Here is a 16,234-nt window from a genome sequence, read left to right on the forward strand (position 1 = left end):
AAAGTTACCTGACGGATCATTTCTAAGGCTCGAAAAAGTAGGTCTGTTCATTCACGGAGATGAAACAGCAGAATGTTTTAATCCTGGTAGGAACATCAATACAATGTTTACACGGCATTGCTGTTGCTGAGGAAAAGACTTAAAATTTTTGGTACAGAGAACCGTGGTACGCCCTTCATATCCGGAAACCCGGTAGTCTTGGTTTATGAACCTCAATGGGTGACCTACTAAAAGGTCGTCATCATTGTGATTACCAAATTAACGTATAGGTATCCATCCGTATCATATGTATAGATACTATTTACAGTCGATGCCCTACCTCACACCTATAGATATAGGACTACAGTGCCTACAAGTAATTCTGGCCTGATTATAAAGGACACTGATGGGTAACAATCCAGGGCATTATTGGATACCTGAGCTTAGTCGAGCAGGGATGCTTAACTATCTAACTACAGAGAGTATAAAGGAAGGGGGGGAGGCTCCTGCTGCAGCTAATTGTCTTACAGCCGCTCACCAGATTGTGAGGAGAGGTAAGGGGAACATGGCTGAGCTTCACATACACACAGATTTGTTTAGCTATTTTAGTTTCAAATCTAATATGAGACAAAACCAGACAAAGAGTAAAATGGAGATTATAGGAAGAAATTCTTGGATATGTTTTTAAAAATTTGTTTGCATTGCCTGTGTGTAGTGTTACATTTAATAATTTTAGAGATTTTGTATCCTTACAATTTCAAGAGGACCCATTACCAGGTCCCAAAAGCCCAAAGACATACATCACCTGATTGACATTGTCACCCTTATTTTGGTGTCTTGTTTATTCAGAATCTGTTCAGCCATTCCACAGATATATGCCTTTTTAGTGTTGATTCAACTGAGGTTTTACTAGACAAGTAGGAGGTAACACTATGGTTTCTCTGGGGGCGGGGTCTCTGTGTGCTATATGTCATGCAATGTTTCTGCCCACTTGACTAGTAGACCCTAATTTGCATCAACACTAACTGGGCTTATATCTTTGGAACAACTGATTAGGTTTTAGTGTTTCAAACCTGGTCACAGGTCTTCCTTAAGGGATGTCCAATTTGAGAGTGGTCACCCCAACTATCAGCTGATTGCAGCAGGTCTGTCTCTTTCTAACCTCAGTGGATCGATTTTGCTAGGTTTACACCAGTGTCGGCGCAGACTGCTAAACAAGTGGATACAAATGAGTCCAACCAACCCCATTAACTATAACGGGTTTTGATGGGTGGCCATTGTTTTATAACTGAATCTAGTAAAGGAAAAAGTCATCTATGTAGGACGTTTTCGTCCACTGATGGTGACTCCGGTGCAGATGTGAAATTAGCCTAAGGAGCTACATGCAACCAATAGTTTTCTCTTTATGCCTGCAGGAGAAATTTAATATTTTATGCCACCCATTCAAAATAATGAGCAACCAAGAGAAAATGTCTACCTGTCACTGCATAAAATACACATAGTTTCAAGGACTAAGCTTTGACTCTACGGTCTAAACGCACCAGTTCATCCTCAATACAATGTTTACGCAGCATTGTCTGTTTGCTGAGGAATATACATAAAATATTTGTCTGACTTGTTTAAGGGGCTCAGTGGTTAGCACTGCAGCCTTGGAGTCCTAGGTTCGAATCCTGCAAGGAAAACCTCTGCAAGGAGTTTGTATGTTCTCCCCGTGTTTGCGTGGATTTCCTCCCATACTCCAAAGAAATACTGATAGGGGACAATAGACATTGTGAGCCCTATATGGGGATCACAATCTACATTTACAAAAACGCAAAACAAAAAAACTAGACTCGTTTATTCAAGCTGGAGAGCCAAATTGCAATTCTTTACAGCAATTTTCACCAAATCAGAAAATTTTGGAAAAATTGTTGCAAAAAATTTGAATATAGAGACCTGGCTAAATTTGAATGCACTATTGGGAAACCCCTCCATCTTATCGACATTGCGGTACCTGTAGAATGGGGTTCAGGGAGGAGGAGTTGAGGTTCCTCCACTTTCGATAGATCCTGCCTGTATGTATATCCTCCACTGTACACAGTCAGCATGGGGCTGTGTTATAAATTGCGCTTCTTAGAAGAATGTTACATAGCAAATCTACTTAGAAGGAAACGTGAAGGATCTATATGAGGAGATATGATGTGCTATCAGGTGGGGGGGTTTAAAGAGCAGTATATTTTTCACTGGCGAGAGATATAAGCTCTTCCTACTTCCTACTGTGCATCTCTTCAGACATGTAGACAGACTGTAACAGCTGCTCTTTGTACTCGGTATATTTTTAGCATCAGGGTTTGAAGCAGACTCTTCAGATCATACAGCAAACAGCAGAAAGATAAAAGATCCAGGCAGAGGCAGTTTATGTGTGTGTGTGTCAGAGCCGAGAGAAAGAGGGAATATTTATAGGGTCAGCCGTGGACGTACAACTAGAGAGGCCGACCACCTATGGAGCTGTCAAATTGCGGTGTGATCCAGAAACCAAAATACCAATCTCTTGACACCTCGGCTGCTTCAAACAAAGCTTTCCAGGTGAATATTGCATGGAACAGAAGCTTCGGTCTCCTACATTCACCAAGACCCCTTCCTGGAGAGGCGGTAAAAACAAACAGGTTCCTTGCAAATGTTCCAAAATGCAAATTCGAAGCAAGAGCAAAGAATTCCCTGGAGAGAGATTCTGCATCAAGTTTTGATAAGACCTTGCTATTTATCATACTGAATGTTGCAAGCAATGCTGGTAAAATAAAATACAACGGCATCAGCATATTCAGGTCTGCAGAACATACAGCTGATTGAAGACGCCTGAACGCTGTTACAAGAGCGCGGTGCCAATCTGACAAATCACTCGCAGCATCCCTGCATAGATAATTAAAACATTAAAAATACATTAGTGTTTTCTTCAGAAATCTGTGGAGTGAGCTCTTTCACATCGCTCGTCAGCAGGACGCGAACGTGAGGGCAGAGTAGTCAAACATGGAGACCATATGGTTAAACAAACAGAGGTTTATAGAATGTGTTGTTTGTCTTCTAGATCCACCCTAGGGTAACAGTTATGTAGTGGATAAGGTTGGATAAAGACACAAGCCCATCCAATCCAACATATAAACCTAACAAGTTGACCCAGAGGAAAACCCATGAGGTTGTCGATTGCCCCACCAAAGGCAAAAATTCATTCACAAATACGGCAATTGTACCAAATCTTGGATCAAAATTCTATTCCAAAAAATTTAATTTCCATAAAGGAGGTATCTTTTGAAAGTCATCCGGTCTCCTCTATAAGGTCTACAAGTTATGAACCATCACCATGGACTTCTTATGTGACAATGTTGAGTTAACAGTTGCATCAAAACCTTGCCCCTTTGTCACATAAGCAAAGACATGAGATCACTAGATTTTGGAGACTACTTGTAATACCTGTAAATGTCCATCATGCACTTTTACCCACATCCAGGTTCTACAATCATGGCTGGAACGGTTGCACAAAAACCACCTTCTTTCCCATAAGTTCAGCTAAACTTTGCATAGAGATGGGTGAACATTGTGTGATGCGCTTTGTGAATATTTGCGAGGTGGCCGGGCCAGTTTTATTTTGGACTGAACTATTTCAAAACACTAGTGCTATTAATATACTCAGGGGCAGTGGCATAACTGGAAATAGTGGGGCCTCGTGGCAAACTTTTGACATGCCCCCCCCGACCGACAGAGACGACCTCGACCAACCCCCTCCTACGCATTCCTGCACACTCTATTATGCCCCATAGTGGCCCCTGCACACAGCATTATGCCCCATAGTGGCCCCTGCACACAGTATTATGTCCCTTAGTGGCCCCTGCACACAGTATTATCCCCCTTAGTGGCCCCTGCACACAGTATTATCCCCCATAGTGGCCCCTGCACACAGTATTATCCCCCATAGTAGCCCCTGCACACAGTATTATGTCCCTTAGTGGCCCCTGCACACAGTATTATCCCCCTGTTACTGACATATCTCCCGTCTCCTACGCTGTCGGCCTCCGAAGTAGTTGCTCTTCAATGACGTCAGATGTCACATGACCCCGAACGCAGGCCCGGCTCATGTGACGTTGGACGACTAGGTCGAAGCCTGCACAGATCGTGGAGAGGTAAGTAACACTGTTTTTTATGTTTCTTACCTCTCCCGGTCCGCCAATCATTATACTCGGGGGTCCAAAAAGACCCCCGAGTATAATGATAGCAACGGTAGCGGCTGTCACCGGGCCCCTAATGTCCCGGGCCCTGTGGCAGCTGCCTCTGCTGCTATGGCGGTAGTTACACCACTGCTCCAGGGTTTCTTCTGTGGTCTTCTGGCCTCTTCCACATCGAAGCTTTATGATGTCACAAACCTCAATAGTCACGCAAAAACACCCAATGGAGCGCCAACGAAAACCAAGGAGAGGTGAGGGAAGGAGAGTATCAATATATATCATTTTAGTGCACCTCTCCTGGGTCCCAGTTTATTATATTCTGGGGCTTGTAGAGGCCCAGGAACATAATAGCAATTCGTTGATGACAAAACCCAAAAATTTTGAGTAATTCTGAACCCGAGATTTTTGGAAAATTTGTACCAAATGAGGCTCATTATGAACCAGATGGCTCATCTCTAGCTTTGACGAGTCAGAAACAAGTGCAAGGTTGCCCAGCTTGCTTATCCATTTTAAAGGTTGAATCTGACTGCCAATGGACAACTTTTACTATAAGAACTTCATCTTTAACCTTACACGTGCACTGAAAAATACATTTCCACCCATAGGAAGCAGAACTATGCCTAGAAGCCAAATGCATGCTTTTTCCACGTTCTGACTAGATGTGATGTCATTGAGACAGCTTTGAGGGTACTCATTTTCATTGAGAAGACCCAGGTAAAGCCAATGCTCCAGTCAAGGACAAAGAATACTGCCTCCCTAGTATCATCACCTTGAGTCAACGCCTGACTCAGGAAAGATCATTGAAACATGGCTAGGGATATCAGACAAGCCTTATTGGCCAGAGATGTGTAACTCACCTCCAAAAAGAAACAGCAAACAAAAATATCATTCATATCATGGCTACCCTGTAAGTTAATATCTTAAGGAGTCTTAGAACACAACTTTGGTACAAGTTAATAAAAGAAAGTAGACAGAATACAGTTTTGGAAGTTCTTCAGACAGACTGACTAGCTATGTGATATGTTATGTTAGATATGTAAGATTTACCTGCTGGGTAGAGGAGGAGATTTATTTGCATAATTACTGGAAAGCATTGCCAGAAATCTACCTTTTTTTCTCTGCAGCTCACCAATTCAGATATCGAAAAATATTTTATGAATATAAACCATGTCCCTGACCTTGACCTCAGCCTTGTTCCTGCAGGTTACTCCTTCCTTGTCCTTTGGATTATTTTCCTGGTACCTGTCATTCTACTCCTGTTTTGGACTATGCTCTTGTCCTGTCCTCTAGTTTGTTGTATCCTGACTGATTTTCTTATTACAACCCATGGCTCCAGTCCTGACTCATCTTCTGATGACAATCCCTGACACTATTCCTGACCGATCTGCTGATGGCAATCCCTGGCTCCATTCCTTACTGATCTGCTGATGACAACCCCTGGCTCCAGCCCTGAATGATCCTCTGATGACAACCCCTGGCTCCAATCCTGACTGATTTTCTGATGACAACCCCTGCCTCCAGTCCTGACTGATCTTCTGATGACAACCCCTGACACTATTCCTGACCGATCTACTGATGACAACCCCTGGCTCCAGCCCTGACTGATCCTCTGATGACAACCCCTGGCTCCAATCCTGATTGATCTCCTGATGACAACCCCTGCCTCCAGTCCTGACCCATCTTCTGATGACAACCCCTGGCTCCATTCCTGAATGATCCTCTGATGACAACCCCTGGCTCCATTCCTGACTGATCTTCTGATAACAACCTCTGACTCCATTCCTGACTGATCTTCTGATGACAACCCCTGGCTCCATTCCTGACTGATCTTCTGATGACAACCCCTGACTCCAGTCCTTACTTCGCTACTGCTGCTTATTAATAACTATGTACTGCAATCTGGGAATCTGACTAGGAAAGTCCATGTCTTGCCAAGGTGAAGAATGGGAAGATTCCTTAGCCTCCGTGTTCCAGTCTAGCCAGCACCTAATGCCTGTGTCTTAGAGAATATTCATCTACAGAACTAGCTTATTCGTTTATATAGAGGTAGTAGAAGACGGACAAAGTAGACACACGCAAGATGACCGGAGGACTAACAATAGGCAAAGGATAATGAAATATTACTAGTATAATTAAACAAATAACACACAGTGTCTACTGACACAGAATCCGGATACTAAAAGATGAGATATTGGTAATGTTCTCCTTATCCGCTGACCTATAATGTTTCCCTATCACACAATGATTCCGCTGTTCCCCCGAGGGATCATTTTACCTCAGACTCAGCACTTCCACGAGCAGACAATGATGCTGATATCTTCAGAGTATTTATGTCGCATCCCTGCCAAACCAATATGATCTCTTTATTATTAAAACAATATCATTTCTTCATTACGACTGCTTCCGAAGAGATCTCCTAAAAATAGCTTCTGTCTGGTAAAAACTGTACAGGCCGCCATTTTGTCAACTAAACAATCTGGAAATGTTATCTTTAGACTTCTTAGATGTCTTCTACAAGCCCAAAGCAAAATGCCTTAAGTCTGGGAGACAGCAGCGGGTCCTAGTGAATTTATACTGAAAAGATATATCTGTCTATATAATAGGCAGTGTCTTTGAGCTTTTACTGTTAAAATTGGGAGGCTAAGACATACATTTTTTAGTAAGGAGGACTTGTCAGCACTTCCTAACTAGCTATACGACAGCGCGGCTGCACAGCCTAAAAATTCTGCCCAAACCCAGGATGAAATCTACGGATGTTAAATTACAGCTTCACAGTCATCTATAGGTGCAGCGATCTGTTATCTCTTCCGCTCCACCAGGAATACAAACATAATGATAATAATAATAATAATAATAATAATAATAATAATAAATTGTATTTATATAGCGCCAACATATTCCGCAGCGCTGTACAATTTGCAGGGTTCAAATACAGACAGAAAGATACATTACAAAGAAAGTCATTTCGCACAATGGGACTGAGGGCCCTGCTCACAAGAACTTACAATCTATGAGGTAGAGGGGGTGACACAAGAGGTAGCAGGGGCGGCATTACTTATACAGAGGTCAGACACTTTTGTAATAGAGGTGACTGTCATTACACAGACATAAAACTTTATGAGCCGTCACTAGTGGTGTCCTTTAACATGCAGATGGTGCCTGGACATATAAAGTTAGTCTGAAATGGCATCATATCATGTGGGGTAATGTGGGAGCTGGGACAGAGGAGGGTTAAATTTTGGGGATTCTAATTATAGTAGGGTTTACGTTAGAAATTGTGATAGGCTTGTCTGAAAAGATGTGTCTTTAGTTTGTGTTTGAAACTGTAGAAATTGGGAGTTAATCTGATTGTCCGGGATAGAGCATTCCAGAGAAGTGGTGCAGCTCGGGAGAAGTCTTGTATACGAGCGTGGGAGGTTCTGATAATAGAGGATGTAAGTGTTAGGTCATTGAGTGAGTGGAGAACACGGGTTGGGCGGTAGACAGAGATGAGGGAGGAAATGTATGGAGGTGCAGCATTATGGAGAGCCTTGTGGATGAAATTGAACTCTTCAATTTACTAGATCACCAGAGATCCTAACACTAACCCCTTGTATGCTCTAGACCACTAGGGATGTAGATAGTAACTACTAAACACTAGATCACCAGAGATCCTAAGACTAACCCCTTGTATGCTCTAGACTATCTAGCCCACTGGAGATGCAGACAATAACTACTAAACACTAGAGATGAGCAGACACTGTTGGGATCAGCCGATCCGAACAGCAGGCTCCCATAGAAATGAATGGAAGCACCTGTGACACCGGCCGGCCACCGGCAAAGTCAGCGTCACAGGTGCTTCCATTCATTTCTATGGGAGCCTGCTGTTCGGATCGGCTGATCCGAACAGTGTTCGCTCATCTCTACTAAACACTAAACCACTAGGGATCCCAACACTAACCCCTTGTATGCTCTAGACAACTAGGGATGTAGATGGTAACTACTAAACACTAGACCACCAGAGATCCTAACACCTACTCCTTGTATGCTCTAGACCACTAAGGATGCAGATAATAACGACTAAACACTAGTCCACCAGGGATCCTAAACTAACCCCTTGTATGCTCCTGACCAATAGGGATGCAGATAACTCTAGACTACCAGGAATCCTCACACTAGCCTTTTATATACCCTGGATCACCAGGGATGCAGATTTTGTAAGATCCTCAAACCCTATTCATTTCCTAGACTACCAGGGATTTAGATAGTAACCACTTTAACACATTAGTCCACCAGGGAAACTAAATCAGTAACTAATCAGTTTTATATGACCGGGATGCTGAGCATCCAGTCATTTTTCTTGGCTTTCTGTCTTTACTTGTGGACTCTCTCAGCTTTACAGCAGATGACAACAACGATTCATGCTTGGTGAACCTCAAAATTTTCAGATTCGGTCAAAAACAAAAATTTGGAAAAAAACGTAACTAACCCAGCTCAATGTAAAGCAGTTTGCTCATCTCTAGTACTGATATTCTGGAGCAGTGAAGACTAAGGGCGGGTTCACACCTGTGCCCGGTATTTCGCTTTGTGGGTTTCCGTCTTCTGCTGACAGGAGATGGAAACCCGGCAGACAGTGTCCGCCCATGAGAGTCTTCTGCCTCTCCACAGCTACACTGTTTTTTGTTTTTTTTAACTGGACACAAAGTCCTGCATGTCCGTCTGTGTCCGGTTAAAACCCCCCCAAAAAAACGGTTTCGCTGCGGAGAGACAGAAGACTCTCATGGGCGGACACATAGCAAACACATTCAATTGCATGGGTTTGAAAACTGACTGCCGGTTTCCATCTCCTGTCCAGTTTCTCAGGCAGAAGACGGAAACCTGAAAGCGGAGACCGGGGCGCAGATATGAACCCGCCCTCAGCCTATTAATAAGAGGAATGGTAACATCCAGTTGTCAATTTGTACTAAATTTCCTTGAGGAATCACAAAGGAACCTCGCAAGGCAAAATATGCTTCAGATTTGTTATTTCTTAGAATTCTGCATTGTGATATACATCAGAAGATGATGGCATAGTAGATAAGGGAAATCTGTTCAATTATGAAGTAATTGTGACAATCAGCTCTCGTATTATATACAGATGTTGCCATTTTCCATCTCTACAAATGGCGTCAGGCTATTTGCATAGTGTGGCAACCCATTATACAGTATGTACAATATAAGAACAGCATGCTACACAAATAGCAATATATACACTCACCGGCCACTTTATTAGGTACACCTGTCCAACTGCTCGTTAACACTTAATTTCTAATCAGCCAATCACATGGCGGCAACTCAGTGCATTTAGGCATGTAGACATGGTCAAGACAATCTCCTGCAGTTCAAACCGAGCATCAGTATGGGGAAGAAAGGTGATGTGAGTGCCTTTGAACGTGGCATGGTTGTTGGTGCCAGAAGGGCTGGTCTGAGTATTTCAGAAACTGCTGATCTACTGGGATTTTCACGCACAACCATCTCTAGGGTTTACAGAGAATGGTCCGAAAAAGAAAAAACATCCAGTGAGCGGCAGTTCTGTGGGCGGAAATGCGTTGTTGATGCCAGAGGTCAGAGGAGAATGGCCAGACTGGTTCGAGCTGATAGAAAGGCAACAGTGACTCAAATAGCCACCCGTTACAACCAAGGTAGCCAGAAGAGCATCTCTGAACGCACAGTACGTCGAACTTTGAGGCAGATGGGCTACAGCAGCAGAAGACCACACCGGGTGCCACTCCTTTCAGCTAAGAACAGGAAACTGAGGCTACAATTTGCACAAGCTCATCGAAATTGGACAATTGAAGATTGGAAAAACGTTGCCTGGTCTGATGAGTCTCGATTTCTGCTGCGACATTCGGATGGTAGGGTCAGAATTTGGCGTCAACAACATGAAAGCATGGATCCATCCTGCCTTGTATCAATGGTTCAGGCTGGTGGTGGTGGTGTCATGGTGTGGGGAATATTTTCTTGGCACTCTTTGGGCCCCTTGGTACCAATTGAGCATCGTTGCAAAGCCTACCTGAGTATTGTTGCTGACCATGTCCATCCCTTTATGACCACAATGTACCCAACATCTGATGGCTACTTTCAGCAGGATAATGCAATGCCATGTCATAAAGCTGGAATCATCTCAGACTGGTTTCTTGAACATGACAATGAGTTCACTGTACTCCAATGGCCTCCACAGTCACCAGATCTCAATCCAATAGAGCATCTTTGGGATGTGGTGGAACGGGAGATTCGCATCATGGATGTGCAGCCGACAAATCTGCGGCAACTGTGTGATGCCATCATGTCAATATGGACCAAAATCTGTGAGGAATGCTTCCAGCACCTTGTTGAATCTATGCCACGAAGAATTGAGGCAGTTCTGAAGGCAAAAGGGGGTCCAACCCGTTACTAGCATGGTGTACCTAATAAAGTGGCCGGTGAGTGTATATATATATATATATATATATATATATATATATATATACATACACACACTGTATATATATATACACACACGTATACATTATATATATATATATATATATATATATATATATATATATCAAAGAAAAATAATTGCAGCAGCACCAGCAAATCTGGGGATCATGGCAGAAACCCATCTCCAGACAAAAGGGTTTGCAATAGAAAAAACAATCCGGTCTGTCTGCAACTTGTATGGATGGAAAATGTCCTTTTATTGGAAAAAGCAGTATACCACGTATCAGTCCACACTGGTACCTTTGCACTTGAGAAAGGTCCCAGTGTGGACTGATACGTGGTGTACTGCATATCAATTCTCTAAATACAATTTTTTTGTAGGATTAGGGGTGCATGGGGTGAGCAGCTTGGAGGTGCATTGGGTGAGCAGCTGTGAGATCTGGTGAGCATCTGTGAGGTGCATGGGGTGAAGCTGTGAGATGTATGGGGTGAGCTGCTGTGAGATGTATGGGGAGAGCAGCTTGGAGGTGCGTGGGGTGAGCAGCTTGGAGGTGCGTGGGGTGAGCAGCTTGGAGGTGCGTGGGGTGAGCAGCTTGGAGGTGCGTGGGGTGAGCAGCTTGGAGGTGCGTGGGGTGAGCAGCTTGGAGGTGCGTGGGGTGAGCAGCTTGGAGGTGCGTGGGGTGAGCAGCTTGGAGGTGCGTGGGGTGAGCAGCTTGGAGGTGCGTGGGGTGAGCAGCTTGGAGGTGCGTGGGGTGAGCAGCTTGGAGGTGTGTGGGGTGAGCAGCTTGGAGGTGCATGGGGTGAGCAGCTTGGAGGTTCGTGGGGTGAACAGCTTGGAGGTGCATGGGGTGAGCACCTTGGAGGTGCGTGGGGTGAGCAGCTTGGAGGTGCATGGGGTGAGCAGCTTGGAGGTGCATGGGGTGAGCACCTTGGAGGTGCGTGGGGTGAGCAGCTTGGAGGTGCATGGGGTGAGCAGCTTGGAGGTGTATGGGGTGAGCAGCTTGGAGGTGCGTGGGGTGAGTAGCTTGGAGGTGCGTGGGGTGAGCAGCTTGGAGGTGCGTGGGGTGAGCAGCTTGGAGGTGCATGAGGTGAGCAGCTGTGAGGTACGTGGGGTGAGCAGCTGTGAGGTACGTGGGGTGAGCAGCCGTGAGGTGCATGGGGTGAGAAGCCGTGAGGTGCATGGGGTGAGCAGCCGTGAGGTGCATGGGGTGAGCAGCCGTGAGGTGTGTGGGGTGAGCAACCGTGAGGTGTGTGGGGTGAGCAACCGTGAGGTGTGTGGGGTGAGCAGCTGTGAGGTGCATGCACAGTGCACTGTAATATAAAGGTAATGCAAATAATTAATATAGCCACCAGGTTAATATGATGCAGGCACCAGCAGGACTCAGATACGGCGGCCGGGCCATCTCTAGACTTCTGTACTCTCAGTTTTAATTTAAATATGACTCAAAGCTAAGATTATTCTCTAAGTGCCTGAAGAACCAAAGGTTGAGGACTGGGCACAGTGTGCAGAGGAGATTACATTGTGCATTGTGTAGCGGCATGAAAACCAGTAGACACATCAATTGCCGCTCCTTTACTGGCACCTGCTTGGCTGCTTTTTCTAAAAAAAAAATTATTTAGTACTCATAATGCCGAAAATATCATTAATTAAGATTATAATCGCCCATCACAAGCCATGAAACAAGATTACCATTAAAATTCAGAAAGTTCCTCAACTTCACAGCAGAAAACCACCTCCAGCCTACAAGGGATTGGACTCTTCTCATACTCATTAGAACATTTTTGGATTGACACTTAAACCCCTTCATGGCCAGACAGATTTTTAGTTTTTTTTTTTTTTTTTTCAAATTCATATCATATTAAAAAAAAAATCCTAAAAATCTTGCAATTCCAACTTTTGCCACGAAGCCTAAAATATTCAGTGGCTTGCTGTTTCCTATAGAAGGACCAAAGCTATATGTATATATTGATCTGCTCAGCCCCCCCTGCTCTATTATATTCTGCCTCGAGCCTTGACTATATGTTCATGGCGACAGACTTGTTATGAATGGATATTCCCAAAAATGGCAACATTCACCCATCGATGATAAATATCTTATAGCTGGGGTCCCCCCACTGGGTCGCCTAGACTAGAACGAGGGTCCAAAGCCCCCTGTTCCTCCTCAATCACACACAATTGGATGGAGTTCATATAAGTCTTCTGCCACTCCATTAAATGTCTATGGGACTCACAAAAATTATTTCTATACCAAGAAGTGATCGAAGAGGAAAAAAATGACTCTGGTGTTGGACATTCGGTGCCTGTAGATTCCTAAGATCTAAATCAAAAACTTCTTCTGCCATTATCAGTCTTGTCAGAGACAAGTGACTCTATATCACACTAAAAATGAAGGAACCTCTCAAAAATTTGATGGCCAACATCTTATATAAAAGCAATTCTTACAAGTGACGATGCTTCTACTTTAAGTACAGAACTGTCATTAGGTCACCGGTTTCTTATATGTCAATGACCTTAGCTGTCAGTCGGCGTTAATAACAAGTATTTCCTCATCACCTTGTCTCCTGCACATCCCCAGTGTGCATTAGTCTATTACAACTATGTATTGTCTATTTCAGGTTCTACTGGAAAATATTAAAGTTCTTTTTCCTTCTTGTTCTGTCCAATGAAGTGAATGGAAGTCCCCGAGAATAATTTTTTGTAGTAATTTTTTTTAGTTTTTGCAGCCATTTTGTAATCATATTATAGGGATGGTATATGTGATGGACATGTCAGATTGAGTGACCACGTTGTGTGCTAAAGCAAGAGAAGACACGAGGTTATAGGTATGGGTGGAAAATAGGCACGGTGGCTCAGTGGTTCGCACTGCAGCCTTGCAGCGCTGGAGTCCTGGGTTTGAATCCTGCAGAAACAACATCTGCAAGGAGTTTGTATGTTCTCCCCGGTGTTTGTGTGGATTTCCTCCCATTCTACAAAGACATACTGATAGGGAAAAAAAAGTACATTGTGATTCCTATATGGGGCTCACAATCTACATTTAAAAAGGAAAATAGGCAAGACTGGCAAATATCAAGTAATTGTCAGGTGATGCTATTACTCACCTCCGACGGCACTCTACGAGAATTCGTGCCTATCCCTATATTCACACAAGAGTGAAAATTGGCATGTGACAGCCATTTTTTTTTTAGTAATAGCCATCACTTGGTCGCATTAATTTAACTGTGTGTGAATGGGGGCTATTGAGATGACAACAATTTGGCGGTCCGTTGTAACCGTGCTCTATTTTTGTCCATTTTCGCAGATCCCTCTAAATGTATAAAGCATCCGTGAAGTTGGGTTTCTCCATTGGGTGCAAAACAAGACACCAGTAATGTGAATTTAGGCTATGAATACCCTGATACCTGTAAGGGTAAGTTTACACAGGAATATCATCCTGAATCTGCCTCACATTGATTTCAATGAGTGACAGATATGCTAAATAAGTGGGGAGAGTGGAGTGAGCCATTTCCAGATATCTCTGGTGGTGGGTTACCTTCCCTAAAATTAAAAGGATCAGGCATGTTGAAAACCAACTGCCTCATCCTTCTCTCCTCAGCACCTACTATTGAGGCCCTCATACACGTTGCATGGTTCCTTGGTCCCACTGAAATTAGTAGGTTAATCTTACGTGTATGGCCACCTTGAGGCCCCGTTCACACGGGGAGCGGATGGGCGGATTATGGCCCCAAGAGTGATGCGGGAAACCGCGTCACTCTTGGGGCAAAATGCGCATGCCACAACTGTCACAGCTTCCGCCAGTCGTGTCTTCCCCCTCCGAAGTAGGCTCAAATATCCAAATTTATTGGACTTTTAATCCATTAAATTCTCATGACTATTTTGCCCTGCAGACCAGTCATGTGTTGTGCATCTGAATATCTGTATACAACATAAAATAAATTCTGCATGTGGATGGGCGCCGGTGTCATTGTCACTGACACACCTGAGTTCCTGCCGACCTGCCCTGAGCTCAAGTTCTAGACCAAATAAAAAAAGAAAGAATGTTATTTTCTAATGACCTTTAAGAAGCTTCGGGAAGGTCACCGCTCCCTCACTGGCTCCTGAAGTCTTTTCATTAGTTTTTCATTTGCTTGTGGACTTCAGCCAATAATGGATTCTCTCGGTCACACTCGTGATGCAGCTTTCTACACAGCCGAGCACAGACTCCCATCCTGGAGAGGAGAAAAAGGCAAGTTTTAATTGCTTATTTACTGTAACTCTTAGCACAGTGATAGAGAAATTTCACCCATAAAGACCTGAAGAAATTCTAATATATAGCAAAGTAGATAACACGCTGAGATATATGTTTTTAAAACTTTGACTGCAGTCAAGTTCCTCATGAAATAGTAGAATTTCCATTATTGACGCCTTGACCATTGCCACCAGCTACAACGCTATACTCACCAACCACCCAACGCTACCAAGAACATTAGTATAAAGCCCACTGCTACCCTAGACCCCACAGATGTTATCATAAGTCCACTTCACTATCCAAACTACCAGGAGTGTTAACATTAGCCCCCTTAACACTCCTGGTGGTCTGGATAGTGAAGGGGACTAATAATAACACTCCTGGTGGCTTGGTTAGTGAATGGGGGCTAATGATAACACTCCTGGTGGTCTGGATAGTGAAGGGGGCTAATGATAACATTCTTGGTGCTCTGGATAGTGATCATTAGCCCTCTTCACTTTCCAGACCACCAGGAGTGTTATCATTAGTCCCCTTCACTATCCAGGCCACCAAGGATGTTATCAGAGTCACTACCTGAGCTTCTCAGTGGACACTACAGTTTTCATCATTGACATGGCAAGGCCAGTACAAGGGCTTTCCCTTGTCCCATGACTATTCATACCAGCTCCAACACTTTATTCAACAAACATCCAATACCACCGGGAATGTTGTAAATCCCACTGAACAACCTAGGCCCCTGGGCATAAAATAATTATTTCCCTTTGCTATCCTAGACCACCTTGGATAGTAACATTAACTTCTTTATTATCTTAGACCACCATTAATTCCTTTACTATCTCAGGCCACCTGGGACATTACTATTAACTCATTTTCTGTATTGGACCACTTGAGACGTTACTATGTATTATTTCACTATCGTAGTCTACCAGGGATATTACCAGTAGTCTACCAGTGCATTATTGTTGGTATAATGAAAAGTTTTACAATTTCCCTATATATTTACTGTATCAATTCCTCAAAGTTTTCTAGATCTCTGCTTGCTGCTATTTATTCTGCTTACTTCCAGTGGATATAATTCAGTCCATGGTCATGTGATGGACACAAAGGTACACAACTCATTATGGTCACAGCAAAGTAGTCACAGCTCTGTCTTGTAACAAGTTGTGCACTTGTGTGCTCGTCACATGACCGTGGACTATATATCACATGACCATGGACTATATACATCACATGACCATGGACTGATTTGTATCCACTGAAATAAGCAGAACAACTAACCCTTAAAGGGGTTGTCTGGGATTACTTGAAATCCCTAGACTAATCTAAACAACCTCCCCCCTTTTACTTTCTAAATAACATCAATTATCAAAAATGAAAAAAAACAAAAAACAA

General features: G+C 43.6%; 1 protein-coding gene across 2 annotated transcripts in view; it reads right to left on the minus strand.

Moving 5' to 3' along the window:
• LOC142184165 (leucine-rich repeat and fibronectin type III domain-containing protein 1-like protein) overlaps positions 1 to 16,234 on the minus strand; it is a 365,943-nt gene that overhangs the window by 183,238 nt on the left and 166,471 nt on the right. For both annotated transcript variants that reach the window (XM_075258895.1, XM_075258894.1), the window contains exon 2: positions 14,670 to 14,822. The gene's annotated coding sequence lies outside the window, so the exon portion shown is untranslated. The remainder of the gene's footprint in view (positions 1 to 14,669; positions 14,823 to 16,234) is intronic.

This window comes from Leptodactylus fuscus, chromosome 11 (genome assembly GCF_031893055.1).
Source record: "Leptodactylus fuscus isolate aLepFus1 chromosome 11, aLepFus1.hap2, whole genome shotgun sequence".
Classification (NCBI taxonomy): Eukaryota; Metazoa; Chordata; class Amphibia; order Anura; family Leptodactylidae; genus Leptodactylus; species Leptodactylus fuscus.